The sequence below is a fragment of the Peromyscus maniculatus genome, chromosome 12 (genome assembly GCF_049852395.1).
Source record: "Peromyscus maniculatus bairdii isolate BWxNUB_F1_BW_parent chromosome 12, HU_Pman_BW_mat_3.1, whole genome shotgun sequence".
Classification (NCBI taxonomy): Eukaryota; Metazoa; Chordata; class Mammalia; order Rodentia; family Cricetidae; genus Peromyscus; species Peromyscus maniculatus.
In genome coordinates this window covers 7218927-7239321 of record NC_134863.1, presented here as the reverse complement: position 1 = coordinate 7239321, position 20395 = coordinate 7218927, and the positions used below count along the sequence as shown (strand labels likewise).

At 39.6% G+C, this 20395-nt stretch overlaps 1 pseudogene; it reads left to right on the top strand.

The window, feature by feature from the left end:
• The first annotated feature begins 18319 nt into the window (after positions 1-18319).
• Positions 18320-18596, top strand: LOC102923185 (small ubiquitin-related modifier 1 pseudogene; annotated as a pseudogene).
• The last annotated feature ends 1799 nt before the right edge of the window (positions 18597-20395 follow it).

The window sequence follows — 20395 nt, the reverse complement described above, 5'->3', positions numbered from 1 at the left end:
TTTCTTTGATTGAGGTATCCATTTCTTCTATCTTGTCTTCAAGGTCTGAGATTCTCTCTTTCTTTTTTTTTTTTTTTTCAATGTCCAAAATAAAATTGTTATCTTTAATTGAATTTAAAAGTTAAAATATGTAGTCATGAAAACAAACTGCATCTACACACACAAAATTTTTCATTTTTATGAAGTCCATTTTATCAATTTTCTTTTGTTTATAACAGTTTTGTGTCATATCTGAGGATTAATTTCCTAATTCAAGGTCTTTGGATTTCTCTGGTGTGTTTCTTTTATCATTTAAATTTGTGTACTCTAGATTTTTATCATTTCTGTACTCATTGTTATACTTGATATTAAATACTTACCTGATTTCTACATACATTCATTTGCATGTAGAAAATCCAGGAATAATGGCATTAAGAGTTAAATATATATTAAAAACCCACTAAGAAAATATAAATGAAAGCAAAGCATGGTAGTGCATATCTATAATCCCATCACTCAGGAGGTGGAAGTGGGGAGACGGGATCAAGTGCAAATTTGAGACTAGCTTGTGTTATGTAGTATGCTCTAGGTGCACAGGATTATATGGCAAAAACCTGCCTGAGAAAAGGGAAAAATAAATTATATTTAAAAAGATAAATATATAAGAATGCCATTAGTTTTACAATTATGCATAAATAATCAATTAAAAATAAAAAGTAAAAATCTACTGATTAGCATAAGTCAAATGTTGGTCTGGGCTGTAATAAGGTTTCGAAATGCTCAATCATACCACAAGAGCACTTGCTCAGCTATGTTCATATCAGCATTGTTTGTAATAGCCAAAACCTGGAAACAACCTAGATGCCCTTCAACTGAAGAATGGATAAATAAATTGTGGCACATATACACAATGGAATACTACTCAGCAGAGAAAAACAACGACATCACACGGTTTGCAGGCAAATGGATGGATCTAGAAAAAATCATCCTGAGTGGGGTAACCCAGACTCAGAAAGACAAACTTGGTATGTACTCACTCATAGGAGGATACTAGATGTAAAACAAAGATGACTAGATTGCTATTCACAACTCCAGGGAGGCTACCTAGAAAACAGGATCCCAAGAAAGACACAGGTATCATCCAATGACAGAGAAATGGGTGAGATCTGAATGAACAACATGGACATGAAGGGGGGTAATGAAGGGCAAGGGTCGAGGGAAAGAGAGCTTAGGGGAGGGGGGATCCCAACTGGATCAAGAACAGAGAGGGAGAACAAGGAATAAGAGACCATGATAAATGAAGACCACATGGGAATAGGAAGAAGCAAAATGCTAGAGAGGTCCACAGAAATCCACAAAGATACCCCACAATAGACTACCAGCAATGGTCGAGAGACACCCCGACCTGACCTACTCTGGTGATAGGATAGCCAAACTCCCTAATTGTCATGCTAGAAACCTCATCCAATGATTGATGGAGGGAACTGGATGCAGAGATCCATGGCCAGGGCCCAGGTGGAGCTCCAGGAGTCCAATTGGTGAGAAAGAGGAGGGTTTGTATGAGCGAGAATTGTTGAGACCAAGGTTGGAAAAAAAAAAACAGGGACAAATAGCCAAATTAATGGAAACACATGAACTATGAACCAATAGCTGAGAAGCTCCCAACTGGATCAGGGCCTCTGAATAAGTGAGACAGTTGATTAGCTTAATCTGTTTGGGAGGCATCCAGGCAGTGGGACCTGGTCCTGTCCTCAGTTCATGAGCTGGCTATTTGGAACCTGGGGCTTATACAGGGACACTTGGCTCAGCCTGGGAGGAGGGGACTGGACCTGCCTGGACTGAATCTACCAGACTGAACTCAATTCTCAGGGGAGTCTTTGCCCTGGAGGAGATGGGAATGGGGGGTGCGCTGGGGGGAGATGGGGGGAAGGGGGAGGGAGGAGAGCAAGGGAATCCGAGGCTGATATGTAAAATTAAATTAAATTATAAAATAAAATAGAAGGATAGAAAAAGAACAGTAGAGGATAAACAATATATGTTTGTAGCGGAAGTTCATGAGTTTTATACTAGAGTATAAAAAGGGGTAAAACAAAAGATGGACAGGAGTGAACAAAAAGGAGGAAAATATCCTTCCTTGAAGCTATGATGGGAGTGTGACCTTGTGTGTACCTTAAAATCAGGTATCCAGAACTAAGATAAAGTGTGTGTGTGTGTGTGTGTGTGTGTGTGTGCGCGTTTGTGTGTGCCTGTGTCCCCTTTGAATTTTCCCTTTGATGAGTACATCTATCTCTTCTGATTAGCTTTGATTTTAAATCTATTTTGTCAGATATTAAAAATTCTACACCACACTGGATGGTGGGGGTGCACATCTTTAATCCCAGCACTCAGGAGGCAGAGGTAGGTGGATCTCTGTGAGTTCAAGGCCAGTCTGATCTATAAAGCAAGTTCCAGGACAGCTAGTGTTATTACACAGAGAAACTCTGTCTCAATAAAACAAAAATAAATAGATAAATAAATAGATAAGTAAGCAAAGAAACAAATAAATAAAATGTCTATACCAGCTTGCTTCTTAAGTCCATTTGCTTGGAATATATTTTTCCATCCTTTTACCCAGAAATGGTGTCCTTGATCATCATTAAAGTGTGTTTCTTGGATTTAGCAGAAGGATGAATACTGTTTTTGTATCTATTCTTTTATTCTGTCTTTTCATTGGGACACTGAGACCACTAATGTTGAGAGGTCTCAATAAGCAGCAGTGTTTATTGAATCCTGCCATTTTCTTGTTGTATTGTGTGTGTGTGTGTGTGTGTGTGTGTGTGTGTGTGTGTGTGTGTCCTTTGACTTGCTGGTATGAGATTATTCATTCCCTGTGTTTTCTTGAATGTAGTTAACCTCTTTAGGTTGGAATTTTCCTTCTATCACCTGTAGGACTGGGTTTGTATGTAGATAATGTTTAAATTTGGCTTTATCATGGAATGCCTTATTATTTCCATCTATCATGCTTGAAAGTTTTGTTGTGTATAGTAATCTGGGCTGGCATCTGTGGTCTCTTAGACTTTGTAGCATATCTATCTAGGCCCTTCTGTCTTAGAGAGTTTCCATTGAGAAATCAGGTGTAATTCTAATTGGTCTGCCTCCATATGTTACTTGGTCGCTTTCCTTTGCAGCTTTTACTGTTCTTTCTTTGTACTAATGTTTAGTGTTTTGCTTAATGTGTGCCAAAGGGGCTTTCTTTTCTGGTCCAGCCTACTTAGTGTTCTGTATCTTACTTGTGCCTTCATACGCATCTTCTTTGTCAGGTTAGGGCAATTTTCTTCTAAGATTTTGTTAAAAAATATTTTCTGTGCCTTTGACCTGTCTTACTTCTCCTTCTTCTAATTCCTATTAGATTTAGTCTTTTCATAATGTTCCAGATTTCCTGGATGTTTTGTTCTTGGAGTTTTTTAATTTTAAAGTTTTCTTTGATTGAGGTATCCATTTCTTCTATCTTGTCTTCAAGGTCTGAGATTCTCTCTTTCTTCTTTTTTTTTTTTTTCAATGTCCAAAATAAAATTGTTCTCTTTAATTGAATTTAAAAGTTAAAATATGTAGTCATGAAAACAAACTGCATCTACACACACAAAATTTTTCATTTTTATGAAGTCCATTTTATCAATTTTCTTTTGTTTATAACAGTTTTGTGTCATATCTGAGGATTAATTTCCTAATTCAAGGTCTTTGGATTTCTCTGGTGTGTTTCTTTTATCATTTAAATTTGTGTACTCTAGATTTTTATCATTTCTGTACTCATTGTTATACTTGATATTAAATACTTACCTGATTTCTACATACATTCATTTGCATGTAGAAAATCCAGGAATAATGGCATTAAGAGTTAAATATATATTAAAAACCCACTAAGAAAATATAAATGAAAGCAAAGCATGGTAGTGCATATCTATAATCCCATCACTCAGGAGGTGGAAGTGGGGAGACGGGATCAAGTGCAAATTTGAGACTAGCTTGTGTTATGTAGTATGCTCTAGGTGCACAGGATTATATGGCAAAAACCTGCCTGAGAAAAGGGAAAAATAAATTATATTTAAAAAGATAAATATATAAGAATGCCATTAGTTTTACAATTATGCATAAATAATCAATTAAAAATAAAAAGTAAAAATCTACTGATTAGCATAAGTCAAATGTTGGTCTGGGCTGTAATAAGGTTTCGAAATGCTCAATCATACCACAAGAGCACTTGCTCAGCTATGTTCATATCAGCATTGTTTGTAATAGCCAAAACCTGGAAACAACCTAGATGCCCTTCAACTGAAGAATGGATAAATAAATTGTGGCACATATACACAATGGAATACTACTCAGCAGAGAAAAACAACGACATCACACGGTTTGCAGGCAAATGGATGGATCTAGAAAAAATCATCCTGAGTGAGGTAACCCAGACTCAGAAAGACAAATATGGTATGTACTCACTCATAGGAAGATGCTAGATATGGAACAAGGATGACTAGACTGCTACTCACATCACCAGTGAGGCTACCTGGAAAACGGGACCCCAAAAAAAGACACGGAGAAATGGACGAGATCTACATGAATAGCCTGGTCATGAGTGGGAACAATGAAGGGCGACAGTCGAGGGAAAGAGTGGGAGATCCTAGCTGGATCAAGAAAAGAGAGGGAGAACAAGGAATAGGAGACCATGGTAAATGAAGACCACATGAGAAGGTGAGAAGGGGAGGAAGCAGAGAGCTAGGGAGGCCCACGGAGATCCACAAAGATACCCCCTCAAAAGACTGCTGGCAATGGTTGCGAGACGGCAGGAACTGACCTACTCTGGTGATGGGATGGCAAGACACCCAGATAGTGGTGCCATAAACCCCATCCAAGGACTGAGGAATCTGAAGGCAGACATCCACGGCTGGGCCCCTGGTGGAGCACTGGGAGTCTAATTAGTGAGTAAGAAGAGATTCTCTCTTTCATACTTGCCTCTGAAGTTACTTTTCAAGTTCCTAAACTTTTCATTTTCAGATTTCCCAAAGTTTGGGATTTCTTTATTGATTCTATTTCCACTTTCAATTCTTGGACAGTTTTATTCATTTCCTTCCATTGTTTGTTTATGTTTTCATAGACTTCTTTAAGGGATGTATTCATTTCCTCTTTAAGGACCTCTATCATATTCATACAGACTGTTTTAAGGTCTTTTTCTTGTGTGTCAGCTATATTGGAATATTCTGAGCCTGCAATGGTAGGGATGCTGGGCTCTAGTTGGAGACACAATATCCTTGCTGTTTTTGTTTGTGTTTGTACACTGGTATCTATGCATCTGAGATTGAGTTTAGTATGATTCTAAGTGCTGATATATGGTCTTATCTTTGTTATGTGGGTGTTTTGTTTCTTTGTCTATTTCCTCTCTGGTTCTTTAGAGAGCATGATGGCTGTGTGCTATAGGAGTTCTTCTGGGATCCTGATGGATATGGGCACTGGATCATCCCAGTAAAATGTTAATCTGGACATTGGGAGTTGGTACTTAGGAATGGAGATGGGCTTGGGGGCTGAGAGGTTCCACAGGATGGAGAAAAGCAGGATATTCCACCAGGATCTTAGTTCCCTGGAAATGGGAGCAAAGAGTGAGGAGAGACCACAGCAGAAGGTCAGCTACAGAGCTGAGGATGAGACTGGGAGACGGATTTGAAGGAATGAAGGGAGAGGTGAAGGTTAGTTACCTGCTTCCCTAGTCAGAGTGGCCTGTGAGTTCCCAGGTAGTGCTTTCTGGAGTTAGGGGCTCGAATAAAGCAATGTGGCGCGGGGGGGGGGGGTAGGAGGAATCTGCATGATTCACTGGAGATATTGGTGGTAGGAGAGGCTGCAGCAGATATTTTGCTGTAGAACTGAGGATGAGACTGGAGGATTGGATTTGGAGAAGCAGAGGGAGAGGAGAAGATCTGCAGTCTGGCTCCCCACTTCACTGGCAAGAGTGGCCTACAGGTTCCCAAAGAATGCTTACTGGGTTAGGAGTCTTGGATAAAGGAAGAATAGAAAAAAAGATTTGTGTAGTCCACTGGAGATGAGGGCATGTTGTGGGGGATGGAAACCTTATCAGATGTTATGCTGCAGAGCTGTGGATGAGACAGGGGGATTAGATTCAGAGGAGCTGAAGGTGAGGTGAAGATCTGAAAGTAGACTATCTGTTTCTTTGGCCAGATTGGCCTGTTGATTCTCTTCATTTTGATTGGTTGTGTACAACTTAGTGGTAACCAACAGCTCTCTAATTGGACTTAAGATGTGTTCAACAAGAGGGAAGCCATGCCTGGCACTAGAACTTTTGTTATATAATGTATGCCTCTTGGGAAGAAAAATTTTAGCCCATGTGGCATAACTTCATAATATATTAGTAACTTAACAGTATATCTAAATGCTCTAGAGCAAAAATAAGAAATCATACCCAAAAGAAATAGACAGCAAGAAATAATCAAACTGAGGGATGAAATCAAGTTGCAAACAACTTTAATTCATGGTGGTCAAATAAGTTGAAGGTTGCTATTTAAATTTTTAAAGTATTCTTTGAAAATTACTTTGTGTCCTAATAATGTGTTCAGTTTTGGAGAAAGTTCCATGACTGCTGAGATCACTTTCCCCCTGCAGTTCTGGAACCTCATCTAGCATGGACACATGCGGACCCAGTGCATGCTTCCACAGTCTCTGTGAGTTCGTGTGTGTGCCAGCCCTTCTGTGTCTGGAAGACCTTGTTTCCTTGAGGTCTTCCATCCCTACTGTCTCTTACAATTGTGGTGATACTGTGTTCCTCAATATATTGTGAACACTAATAAAGTTATCTGGGGTCAGAGAACAGAACAGCCACTAGATATAGAGGCCAGAAAAATGGTGGCACAAACCCCTTTAATCCTAGCATTCTGAAGGCAAAGATCCGTCTGAATCTCTGTGAGTTCAAAGCCACACTGGAAATAGCCAGGTGTGGTGCCACACGCTTTTAATCTCAAGAAGTGATGGTAGAAAGCAGAAAGGTATATAAGGTGTGAGGACCAGGAACTAGAGCCTGGTTAAGCTTTTAGGCTTTTGAGCAGCATTTCAGCTGAGATCCATTCAGATGAGGACACAGAGGCTTCCAGTTTGAGGAAATGAGATCCACTGAGAAGTTGGTGATGTGAGGTTAGCTGTGGCCTGTTCTGTTTCTCTAACCTTTCAGTGTTCACCCCAATATCTGGCTCTTGAGGGTTTTTTTTTTAATTAATAAGACCTTTTAAGATTCATGCTACATACAATCTTTCTGTCTCCTCTTCTCCAAAGATCCCTGAGTCCTTAGGGGAGAGATTTTATGGAGACATCCCATTTAGGACTGAGTGTTCCAAGGTCTCCCACTTTCTGCACATTGTCCCGTTGTGGGTCTCTGTATTTGTTCCCATTTACCACAGGGGATATTTTCTCTGTTGATGGATGATCAAGACATTAATCTATGGATATAGCAGAATGTTGTTAGGAGTCATTTGGTGGTGAAAGATGTCTACTTGAGGCTTTGTCTCATAGTTATTTGGTGATTCCATTTAAATTTCATTCATTTTATGGATATATATTAAGAATCTTCTACTATAGTAGATTTTCATAGGACCCTCAGATGTCCCTTATTTTTTGAAGTTCCTCCCCATATTCCTTCCCTTACCCCCTCTTCCTTCATCATCCCCATTTAGTCTCCACCTTCTAGTCTCCTCTCCCACCCTGTCTCTTCTAAAGTATATATTCTATTTTTCCATTCTTGAGAAGTCCTGCCCTACTTTGTCCCTTACTTTATACCTAATCTATATGGTTATATGAATTGTGGCATGCATATCAAAAGCTGCCACCCACATTTAAGAGAATACATATAGTATTTGTCTTTTAGGGTCTGCCTTACTTCACTCAGGATGATTTTTTTCTAGCTCCATCCAATTACTTGTGAATTCTATTTTTTTGTAGCTAAATAATATCCCATTGTGTAAATACACCATATTTTTTATTATCCATTCATCTCTTTATTGCCATCTAGGCTATTTCCTATTTCTGACTTTTAGGAATACAGCATCAGTGAACATGGATAGCCTTGTCTCTGAAGTAGGATATATGCATTAAGATGAACAGCTGGATCTTGAGGTAGATCTATTCTCAGCTACTGAGGAACCACTGCACTGATTTCTATGAGCTTTATAAGTTTGCACTCCCACCAGTAATAGATGAATATTTCCCTTACTCCACATCCTCATCGGCATGAGGTGTCCTTTGTTTTATTGACCTTGGTCATTTTTACTGGTGTAGGATGAAATCTCAAAGTGGTTCTGATTTTCATTTTCCTGATGACTAAAGGTGGTTGAAGATTTTTTAAGTGTTACTGAGCTATTTGTGTTTCCTCTTTTGTGAGCACTGCTTAGATCTGAACCCCAGATTTTAATTGGGCTCTTTGGTTTTCTTTTCCTCTGTTCTCCAGTTTTTTTAAATTAAAAAGTAATGGAGGTATCACCATCTCAATCTCAAATTGTGCTACAGAGCTATAGTAATAAGACCAGCATGGTATTGGCATAAAAAATTGATTGTTGATCAATAGAGTTAAGTTAAAAACCCACACAAATCAACACATCTGTGGATGTTGAAATTTTGATAAAGAAGCTAGAAATATATCTTGGAAAGAAAGACAGCATCTTCAACAGATGTTGCTGGTCAAACCAAATGGCTACCTGTAGAAAAGTGCAAAAACATACATACTGCAGTAGGTTACACTGTATATAAGATCTCCTAGTACACACTGAACTGGAGGTCAGTAAAGGTTGTTGCTGCTACTAGAGAAAGGCCCAGGAGCTGGACTCTCAAAAATAAAAAAGTGAAGAGATCCATGGCATACTGAGGCCTGTGGTCATGACCAAAGGGATTGAGGTGTGGCTACTATGAGTACTCTGTTTAGCCATAGTTAGTTCTTTCAGTGTAATTGAAGCATGCTAGCTTCTCTATCTCTATCCCCTAGACTCCTGTTTCTTATGCTATCAGGGCTTCAATCTTATTCTCTGCTCAGTTTGAGGTCTCTGCCTCATGACTGGGTGCTGGTGACATTAAGACCATATATGGAGCAGGAAAGAAAGGAGGGGGCTCTTTGGGTCCCTCCTTGGAGAGGAAAGGTAATCCAACACAGACAGTGAAGATCCTCACAAAGAGACTGAGCAGAGAGTGCTTGGGGGCAGACCCAGGGAAGAATTTGGTATAGGAGATTTGACTGCTGATAGAACATACACCAAGGAAGGGCAAGACAGTTCAAGGCCTTGAATGTGACTTCTCACCCAGGCCAGGGACCAGAGGGATGAAAACCTCACAGCCCAGAAGACTATTGATTACAGGGCCCGAAGGGGTCAAGGTGAGAAGAAGAAATTAGAAAGGCTATCTCCAGGCAGATTTATAATTTTGAATGGCACAAGAATCCTGAGCTGAGATGTTGCTAGGTGGGTTTTTTTCTTTTAATTGATTAAAAAACACAGGGACACTAATTATCAGAATGGGCACTCAGAGATTCTGTAAGATCAACTCCCAGGACCCTCATTTCACTGCCGTAAAATCCTCAGAGTGAGGCACAATGAACTCCCATGTGTCCTGACTTCTACCTAGGCCTTTCTATCTGATGAGTCAAGGAAACATTCAGGAAAGGACGATACCCATCTGTGCTCACACACGGTGTTCAGTGTAGAGTGCTCCTCTCTCAAAGACAATGGACATGCTCACACACAGGGATTTAGACCCATAATTCCAAAGTCTTATCCCATTTCAAGGGTGCAGAAATCAAATAGCCATGAGGTGGAGGCTGAGCTACAGATACTATGGCTTGTGATCAACTAAATAAATGGCCAAAGGTGTAGAGGGACAGCATCAAAGAGCCCAGGAGATCACAGAAGTTATTTCTGTAGAGGATGTTGATGGACATATATGAATGTTTACTGGTAGTTTATTGCTCAGTCTTCATCAGCCCTTGACTCTAAACAATTCACTTTCCATCAGTAGATTTCAGTTTTCTTCTATGTATGAGGCTGTGATTAAGAATAAACCACATAGGATGGATTTGGGCATTAATTGAGATGGTACCTACAGTTTGCTTGGCATAGGGGTCCCTTCACTAACCCTAGTCACTACTGTAGTCACCTGGGCTCCTGTCTAGATCTAGCCTCTGACTTGGTGACCTTCAGCAATTAACTTCCCTTCTCAGGGATCACCCTCTAATTTTCCCAATGAAGAGGTGAATAAAGGTCACCAAATGTCATCTATCTTGGAAATTATAGAATTCTTAGGTGGCGGGGTTGATCATGGAGATAGATTCTAGACACGGTGAGACAGAAATGCCTCAGTTGAGTATGAAACAAGAGATAGGTTAAGGGTTGTATGCATGCAAGTGTGTAGGGAGCTGGATCTAGTTGCTTTCCCCAGCTTTGCTCACCCTGACTGCAGCTGGCCACCATGGGAATCCCCAAGCTAAAGTTAGTCCTGTGTTGGCTGAAACAAGAACTCAGGGGAATGAAAATAGAGAAGTGCATAGAAGTGAAACCAAGCCCATGGTAAGAAAAGCATGACAAACAAGGCCAGGTGTGGCCATTGAGAACTAGGGGCCATTTCAAGACTGTAGTTGGATGACTGTGTCTCTCATAGTTAGGAATAGTAGAGTCTACATCATATCCCCTCCGAAATACAAGTAATAGTCCCTGGATCTGATGCTGCCCATCTGGCTGCATCCTCACATTCCAAGCTCAGTCCTGTATATCAGAACCCTGGAAGGCCAGGGCAAAGGAGCCTCAGGACCAGCCACTTGTGGCCTTGTATGTTAGTGCACCAGAGAGGAGGTGACTGGACAAGAACTCTGGAGTCCCATCACAAGTTCCTAGCCTTGGCAGAAATGAACAACTGAGTGAGCAAGCACAGAAATCCTTATTTCATGAGACCCTGTGATTAAAAGACATTCTATTTCAGACCTTCATAAATTTGTCTCCCATGTCCACAGACTGGAACTTCTTCATTATGACAACAAAATCCTACTCTTGGTACTTCATCACAGAGATGTCACAGGGCCAAAGTAGTATGGGAGCTCATAGCCAGAGTTTACTTTTTTAAAATTTTATTCATTTATTTGGTGAGTATGTGTATGTGTGTGTTGGGGGGCATTTTCATCCCACAGTACTCACAGGGAGCCAAAGGCCAACTCCCTGTAGTTCATTCTCTTATTTCATAACATGAGTCTCAGAATGTGAATGGAAGGCGCCTTTAGCCTGCTGAACCATCTCACTGGTCCTTCAGGATATACCTTTAACAAGGAAATAGTATAGATGACCTAATTTTCACATGGTCTAAATAGCCTTGGAGAAGGGGCTGGATGGATGTCTACAGCAACAAAGAGTGGCCCCCAGGCAAGTTAAAGAACAAAGTCTCATCTTTGTTTAAACATACTATTTTTTTTTTTACAGAGAATAGTCTAGAAAGAGCTACACCAACACACTTGCAAGGTGCTTTAAAGTAGAAATTTGATTCTTTTTAATTTAAAAATGTTTTAATTTTGTATATATGAATATTTTTAAAGCCTGTATGTCTGTAAGTAGATACATGCATGGTGCCTATAGAGTCCAGAAGAGGGTATTGGATCACCTGAACTAGAGCCACAGTTGTGAACTGCCCTGTGGGTGCTGGAAATTGAAACTAATTCTCCTAGAGGGGTGGTCAGTGCTCTAAACTACTGAGCCATCTCCCCAGCCCAGACATTTGTTTCTATATGTTTTCCCATGTTTTCTGATTTCTCCAAGAACAAGTATGAGTTTTATAACTATGGAACAAAGGATTGAGATGATTTAGGGATCAATATTCTCTTTCTGAGAAGAGCTGACAATGTATCTGTAAAGGCATGAGCTTAGTGTTACTTCAAAGGGGTCAAAAGATGAGATGCGAACTAGAAATGAGGGCATGTAAATATAATCCTAGCACTTGGGAGGCTGAAGCAGGAGGATCATCTAAGCATAAAGTTCTAGAAATTCAGCTGTATAACAATATTTGTCTCAAACATATATACAAACATACATAAATATCTGAATAAAGATGTGAGGTGAGCATGTATATCTATCCTAATAGTCCATACCCAGAACTAACCACTACCTGTGGGGCAGAAATTTAGGAGATGTTGATTTTTATTTTTTTAATCTAATTTTCTTTTTGAACAATGACCATATTTTTGGTATAATTATGAAAAGGGGCTTTATGTTTCTCAGTCTGTTTGTTCCAATTCAGTTAACATTTGACAAACATCTATTTCCTGCCTGTTCTGACCCTCACTGGAAGGATGCTGTACTTGTTATTACACCAAAGAAAAGACAGAAAACCATCCATCTTAGGCCAAGAGTCCAGTGTGGGAAATCTACTCATGGAAAGGGGTTTTGGGATATAACTGGAAAATTTGCTTCAAACTCTTTGTTTTTTGCCCCAAAACATGAAACTTGGTTAAAGATATAGCCAAGATCTGAGCATAGGAAAGGTATGATTTTGGGAGACTGTTGTCTCAATCATAAAAATAGAAAGAAGAGGTATTTCTGTGGTTACAAGTACCCATTTCCTGTCATTTGACAAATGAGAACAAACCAAACCAAACCAACAAACTTATTGCAAAAATAGAAGAATAAGCAACTGTACATCAAATGTTCTAACAGTATCTTTTATCGTTTTCCTTGTTTGGGCACAAGGGAATGAACATAGAGGATTGCAAGTGAGAAACAAGCATCTAATACAAGAGTTTGATCCTCAACTCTTTCTGTAATATTTTGAGACAATGTCCCACTTAGTTTCTCTGGCAGTCTCCAAAAAAGCTGAGACTGTGGGACTACATTAAAGTGGCAGAAAGCATCAGAGATTTCTGAAGAAAGTAATAAACCCCTTCACACAAACAAAAAAGATGGGTAAAAGGCAAGGCCAGGTAAATAGGAGCACCAGTTGTAAAGACAAGATGTACTGTCAGAAAAAGACCCGAGAAGACTTCAAGAGTGTTCACAGGTTCTTTACACAGGGGATAGTAGATTTGAGCATACTTACAGGATGGCCGATGTGGACTAAGTTCTCTACCTCTTAGAGATGGCAAGTTACCTTGAATCCTAGCCTCTCTCATGGTATTCTGTCCTCAACAACATGTTTGCTACAGGAAGTGCATGTCAGAAAATGAATGAATTCCTTAAGACAGCATTCATTGGCTCAGTGAATGTCAGTGAGATGTGAGAAATTATTATCCTTGTTTGCCTACAGTTTGCACAGTCTAATAGACTTTAGAAGCTTTTCACCTATCAGTGTCATCAGGTATCTCTTCTCTAGGAAGCATGAAGACAGCACCCATCCCATTTTGTTCACTTCCCACTTCCTTAATCAATTCTGTGAGACTAATATTATGGCCTAATACTAAAATTGGAGAAGCTGAACTACTGCATCTCTACCCTGATACCCCCTTTCCTACCTTCCCCTTCCAAACGCCACATTGACCAAAGAAAAACTTTAGCTCCAATGAGATTTGGCTCTTTTCCTGGTCTCTAAATGTTTCATTTCACATCGAAAAGCCAGTTTAATGTCTGATAACTTAATGGCTCCCAATAAATACTTCAAAGGATGGAAAGAATAGATGATGGGAAGGAGGATGGATATATAAATGGGTACTTGATTTATGAATGGTGGAAGAATGAATGGAAGCATGGATGGATTGACAAATGAATTAATGTGTGGACAGATGAAGAGGTTAAAGGTTGGATGAATAGTTGAGAGATAAGAGAAAGGATGGATGAGAGATGCATAGATAGATAAAAGGATGAATGTATGAAGAGATAGCTAAATGGTTGGACAAGAAGATGGATGAGCAAGAAATTTGTGGATAAAACAAGTAGTTTGGTCAATCTATGTGGACAATTGAATGAGTAAATGAATGGGTAGCTGACAGAGTGGCTATAAGATAGCTTAATTGTGAGAAACACAGAAAACTGGTATCTGGCAGCTCTTTGTAAAGACGATGAAATTAACTTTTGAGTTCAAGTTTCAATTCTAATCTTGTCTTGATTATGACATTGGCCATTCTTTAGCCTATGAGATTTGTCTCTACCATAAAAGGATGGTGCCTGTGCCTGCCCTATCTACCAAATGCTAAGAACATGTATACACAAAGAAGCAGTGAGGTTTTCTCAGGTGCAATGAGAGTATTGCAAAGATTTGGGAGCTCATTAGCTGAGTCCTGAAGAGATTTACTATAAGCTGTGAAAAGAAGTATGTGCTTAGAATCCAGACCGCCTTGTGTGAGTTCTGGATCCATCTCTTGCATCTGTATCTGTCCACTGTGCATCCTTGCCTATGGCATGCTATTGACAACATTCACACACACTCAGACCTGTATAAGTTTCAAGTGGATTAACTGTGGAAATGGAGTCCTTTAGAGAAGAAATGATGGGTCCAAGGTCTTCTGCCTAGGGTCACAAAGAAGTCAAATGTGTTTACCCCATTCTAGGGTGCCCTGAAGACCATGATGTAGAGAATGGATCCAGAAATGTTAACCTGGGGATATACAAAACCCTAAAAGGAGGTCTGCATGACTGTGTTTGTGGGGAGAATTGGAAATCTTAGTACAGCAAGATGAATCACTGTGCTCTAACTAAAGACCTTCATTTAGGAAACTGGTACCCATATGTCATTCCAGGGCACTGTGTTTGGGGCACAATCACCATACTGAATTCTGGCTCCCTGGGATACTCTACCCATCTAGGAGCAAGGACTTTGTTTGGAATGGCATATTTCTGATAGTTACTGTTCTCTGGGTCATCATTCCATAACGAGAGATATATTTATATGGAGTAGAGGGATTGTGGGAAAACTTCCACATTTGCTTTAAACTTGTCTCATAATATTGCTATTTGAAAGGGCTTTGATAATAAATAAAAGCTGTGAGAGAAAGAGTTACTGACAAAACTGTCTTGACACATTCTCCCAAGTAACTTGCTATTCCTCAGTTAACCACTGTATACTAACAAGCCAACAAAACCAGAACCAATTGCTGAAAAAAAAAACAAAAAACAAAACACAGCATTGAGTGTTAATACACACTAGTGAAACATACTAAAAGCTGAAGGTCCTGGTGGAGATTTTCCAGGAAGGGAATCACCAGCCCTAGGAGAGATTTCTCTTCTGTCATTAGGGTCTTTCTAGAAAGAGGTGTTGGTTGCCTCCAATGCTCTCAAACTCCAGGCCCAGGTGAAGAAAGCCAAGCACAGATGAGACTGAAGAACACAGGTGTCAGAACAGACCAAGGGGAATCAGCTTGTTTGTTTTCTCACTTCCTCTAAGAGCAGGGATCACTGGTCTTGGTTTTAGTTTCAAGATAATAAACTGTTCACTGTTCACAGCATGAGAAACACAGGACTGCAAACAAGAGGAAAAAAATTCATGCAGAGGAGCCATGGATTATATTTCTATATGTTTCTTTGATTGTAGATATGAGCAGTAACACACTTCAAATGAGCAAATGAAATTCATTTGCAAGATGCAGAATGCAGTGATAACTGTTAGTGATGGTAGGACAGCACAGTGGATGTATTAAATGTCACTGAGTTGTTCACATAAGGATAGTGATGTGATGAGATGTGAATTTTCCTTCCGTTAACCACTGAGACTAAGTGCACACAGGCCCTTGGGACCCCCTGAATTAATCACTTCTTTCATCTTCCATTTACTTTTGCTTTCATTTTGTTCTCCTCTAAAAGAACTGTTTTTCTGCCTGGTTAGAGTCTAAATTTCTTGGAGATTAGATTAGGCTGGGCATATTTACTGTCATTTGGTTCTTTCCGTACTCTGTGTCCTTGGTGTCCATTCACCTGCATGTCTTGCTCACTTTCACTGCCAATTACTAGCAATGCCAGCATCCAGTTCTCCACTCTGGTGTCCACCAAGATGTGGGTGGTTGTACTTGGGAGGAAGGCATCAAAGCCATCATCCTGAGGCTTAGTGCAAGAGTTTCTCTGGAGTTCTGATCAAGCAACACACTTGGTTTACTTTGGTTCTTTAAAAACAGATATACCTGGAGTTAGACACCTCAAACTCAGCTTTTCAAACCTGGAGTTGATTCTCAGCATCCAAATGGTGGCTCACAACTTTCTGTAAGTCCAATTCCAAGAGATCTGATGCCCTTTTTGGCCTCCATTGGAACTGCATATACATGGTACACAGACATATATGCGAGCAAATATACACATAAAATATAAATAAATAAAATCTTCTGTTATCAATGCAAAAAGATACCCCAGCACACAAAACCATGGAATTCATTTTGTTTGGTCAACTACTCCCAGTCATGGGGCCTGCCCTTGAGTGTGGTTGATATGCCTAGTGAGGTTCCATTGAAGAAAATAGATTTCACCTTTGCCAAAGGCTATCATCAAACTCCTCTCTGAAGACAAAGGGAAGGCAAGGAGGCAGTAAATTTGTATGAGACACAGGTGGTGGATGACTCCAAGGAAACAGTGTCTTCCAGACACAACAGGACTGATTCACATGTGAACTCATAGAAACGGTGGCAGCATGTATAGGACCTGCATAGATTCAAGCCTGATTGGGTCCTTCCACTGAGATGAGAAAAAACATTTTTTTTATAAACAGATGTAAAAATTCTCAATAAAATATTTGCAAACTGAATCCAAGAATGCATGAAACACTGTCATCCACCATGATGAAATAGACTTCATCCCAGAGATACAGGGATGGTTCAGCATAAACAAATTGATAGGTACAATCCAACATATGAACAAAGTGAAAGACCAAAACCATATGATCATCTCATTATATTACATGCAGAAAATGCCTTAGACAAATTAAAAATCTCTTCATTATAAAAGTCCTCAAGAGATTAGGGGTACAAGGGACCTGCTTCATCATAATAAAAGCAACTTACAGCAAGTCCATAGCCAACACCACCTTAAGTGGAGAGAAATTCAAAACATTTACACTAAAATCAGGAACAATTCAAGGCTGTCCACTGTCTTCACATATATTCAATACAGACAGTACTTGAACTCTTAGCTAGAGCAATAAGACAACTGAAGGAGATCAAGGGGATACAAATTAGAAAGGAAGACATCAAAGTATCATTATTTGCAGATAATATGATAGTATACATAAATGACCCTAAAATTCCCACTGGAAAACTACTACAGCTGATAAACACTTTCAGTAATGTAACTGGATACAAAATTAACTCACAAAAATCAGTAGAAGACCTCCTTTATACAAATGACAGATGGACTGAAAAATAAATCAGGGAAACAATACCTTTCACATTAGCCTCAACTAATATAAAATATTTTGGGCAAACTCTAACCAAACAAGTGAAAGACTTGTATGATAAAAACATCAAGTCTCTCATGAAAAACATTAAAGAAAAGATCAGAAGATGGAAAGCTTTCCCATGCTCATAGATCAGTGGGATTATCAGAGTAAAAATGGCCATCGTACCAAAAGTAATCTATAGATGCAATATCATTCACATCAAAATTCCAACACAATTCTTCATAGATCTTGAAAGGACAATTATCAACTTCATATAGAAAAACAAAAACCATGCAGGGACGCTTGGCTCGGTCTGGGAGGGGGGTACTGGACCTGCCTGGACTGAGTCTACCAGGTCGACCCCGGTCCTCAGGGGAGACCTTGATCTGGAGAAGGTGGGAATGGGGGGTGGGCTGGGGGGAGAGGGAGGGGGCGAGGGGGGAGAATAGGAGAATCTGTGGCTATTATGTTGAACTGAATGGTGTTGTAAAATAAATTAAAAAAAAAGAAAAACAAAAACCCAGGATAGATAAAACAATCCCAAATAGTGAAAGAACTACTGAAAGTCTCACCACTTCTCATTTCAAGTTGTTCTACAGAGCTAGAGTGGTAAGAACAGCCTGGTATTGGCATAAACACAGACACACTGATTAAATGGAATTGAATGGAAGACTCTGACATAAATCCACACACCTATGGACACCTGAATTTTCTTAAAGAAGTCAGAAATACACACTGGAAAAAGTATGGGATCTTCAAAAAATGATGTTAGTGAACCTTGATGGCCTGCCTGTAGAAGAATTCATATAGATTCTTAATTATCACCCTGCACAAAACTCAAGTCCAAGTGGATTAAAGACCTCAGCATAAGGGCAAAAAGTATAGCAGAAGTCCCTGCAGGCACAGTGTTGTGCTGTGGGGAAGAGAAGGATTTGTAAACCTCAGAATAAGATTCTATTTTCTAAAAGCTACTGTAGTGCACAGACCCCTAGGTGGAGCCACAGTCACCATGTTTGACCAGGAGACAAAACCTTCAATTGAGGACTTAGGGGATAAAAAGGAAGAATACATTAAACTTAAAGTTATTGGACACGATAGCAGTGAGTTAATATTTCAAAGTGAAAATGCCAACACAGCTCATGAAACTCAAAGAATCATACTGTCAAATACAGGGAGTTCCAATGAACTCACACAGGTTTCTTTTTGAAGGTCAGAGAATTGCTAATCATACTCCAAAATAACTGGGAGTAGAGACAGAAGATGTGATTGAACTTTATCAGGAATAAAGAGGGGTTATTACAGTTTAGATAATTCTTTTTATTTTTTCTATTCCCTCAATTCTTTTTATTTTTAAAAATAGTTCTTTTGTAATGTGATGTTCACAATAAAAACTGAATGCTGGCATTGCATCTCTTTAGACCATCTTGTAATCTGAATTCCAGTGTTCAATATTCATTGCTGGTTGGTTTTGTTCTACTGAGTTTTACAGATCTTATCTCCATTAATATTGCCATTCTTATTTTAAAATTTTTTTATGTGAGTACAGAAAGGCCACACTTTTTAGGACTGCATTTTCAGGTTTGTGATGATAAAAAATTGACCAGTGCAAGCTTTACTGTGACCTTCCAATTGACCCTGAAGTTCCAGCATGTGGTTGCTTGACTCCTGGACTGTGGGAGATGGAAGTTTTTCAGAGACCTGAACTATGGAATAGTGACCTTTCTTCAGCTTGAAACTACTTTTAAAATCTGAGGATCTGAATCAAAAGAAGAATATCACATTTCTAGTCAAGATGATAGATACAGTGACAGTGAGAATAACAACTAACTCCAAAGATGGCATCACTGGAGAAAAAGAAAACATCATAATAGTAAGACAGTCAGTCTGGAGATCCTAAGAAAAGTTCTAATTTTCTTCAGCAGTTAGTAATAACACTAGTCACGCAGAAGTTTATGCAACAGACACTGCTCCTTTTGATTCTGTTTGTACTTTTTGGCCTGGGGCATGGATTGTCAAGGGACATTGTACCAGCTTAATTAAAATGAACAATATTTGTAAAAACTGAAAGAAAAATACCAGCATAAAATCAGATACACTAAATGTGATAGAAGACAAAGTGGGGGAATAGCCTTGAATAGCCTTGGTAGAGGAGACAACTTCCTGAACAGAATACTGATTATGCTGGCACTAAGATCAACAATTAATAAATGGAACCCTGTGAAACTGAAAAGCTTCTGTAAGGCAAAGGACATTGTTGTTTGGATAAGGTGGCAGCCTGCAGAATGGGAAAAGTTTTTTTTTACCACCTCCACATCCAATAGAGGACTAATATTCAAAATACATAACAAAACTGAGAAATTATATATCGAAAAACGAAATAATCCAGATAATAATGGGATACAGATCTAAACAGAGAATTCTCAGTAGAGGAAACTCAGATGGGTAAGAAGCATTTAAAACATGTTTAGCATCCTTAGCCATCAGAGAAATTCAAATCAGAACTACCTTGAGAACTTGCAAACTTTAGACCAACAGCTGTAGAACCTGCATGGGACTGGACTAAACCCTCTGCATATGGGAGACAGTTGTGTAGCTGGGTGTGTTTGAGGGGCTCCTGGCAGTGTGATCAGGATCTATCCCTGGTGCATGAGCTGGCTTTCTGGAGCCTATTACCTATGATCAGACACCTTGCTCACCCCTGATAAAGCAGGGAGAAGCTTGGTCTTGCTTCAACTGAATGCACCAGGCTTAGCTGTCCCCCTGTGGGAGAACTTACTCTGTTGGAGAAGGGGATGAGGGGTGAGGGGGTTGTTGTGGAATAATGCCTTTGTACACTGGTTTAATAAAATGCTGATTGGCCAGTAGCCAGGCAGGAAGTATAGGTAGAGCAAGCAGACAAGGAGAATTCTGGGAAGAGAAGGCTGAGTCAGGAAATGCCAGCCCACCATCCAGGGAGCAGCATTTAATGGCACACAGGTAAAGCCATGGAACACATGGTGACATATAGATGAACAGAAATGGGTTAATTTAAGTGTAAGAGCTAGTCAGTATTAAGCCTGAGCTAGTGGCCAAGTAGTTATAAATA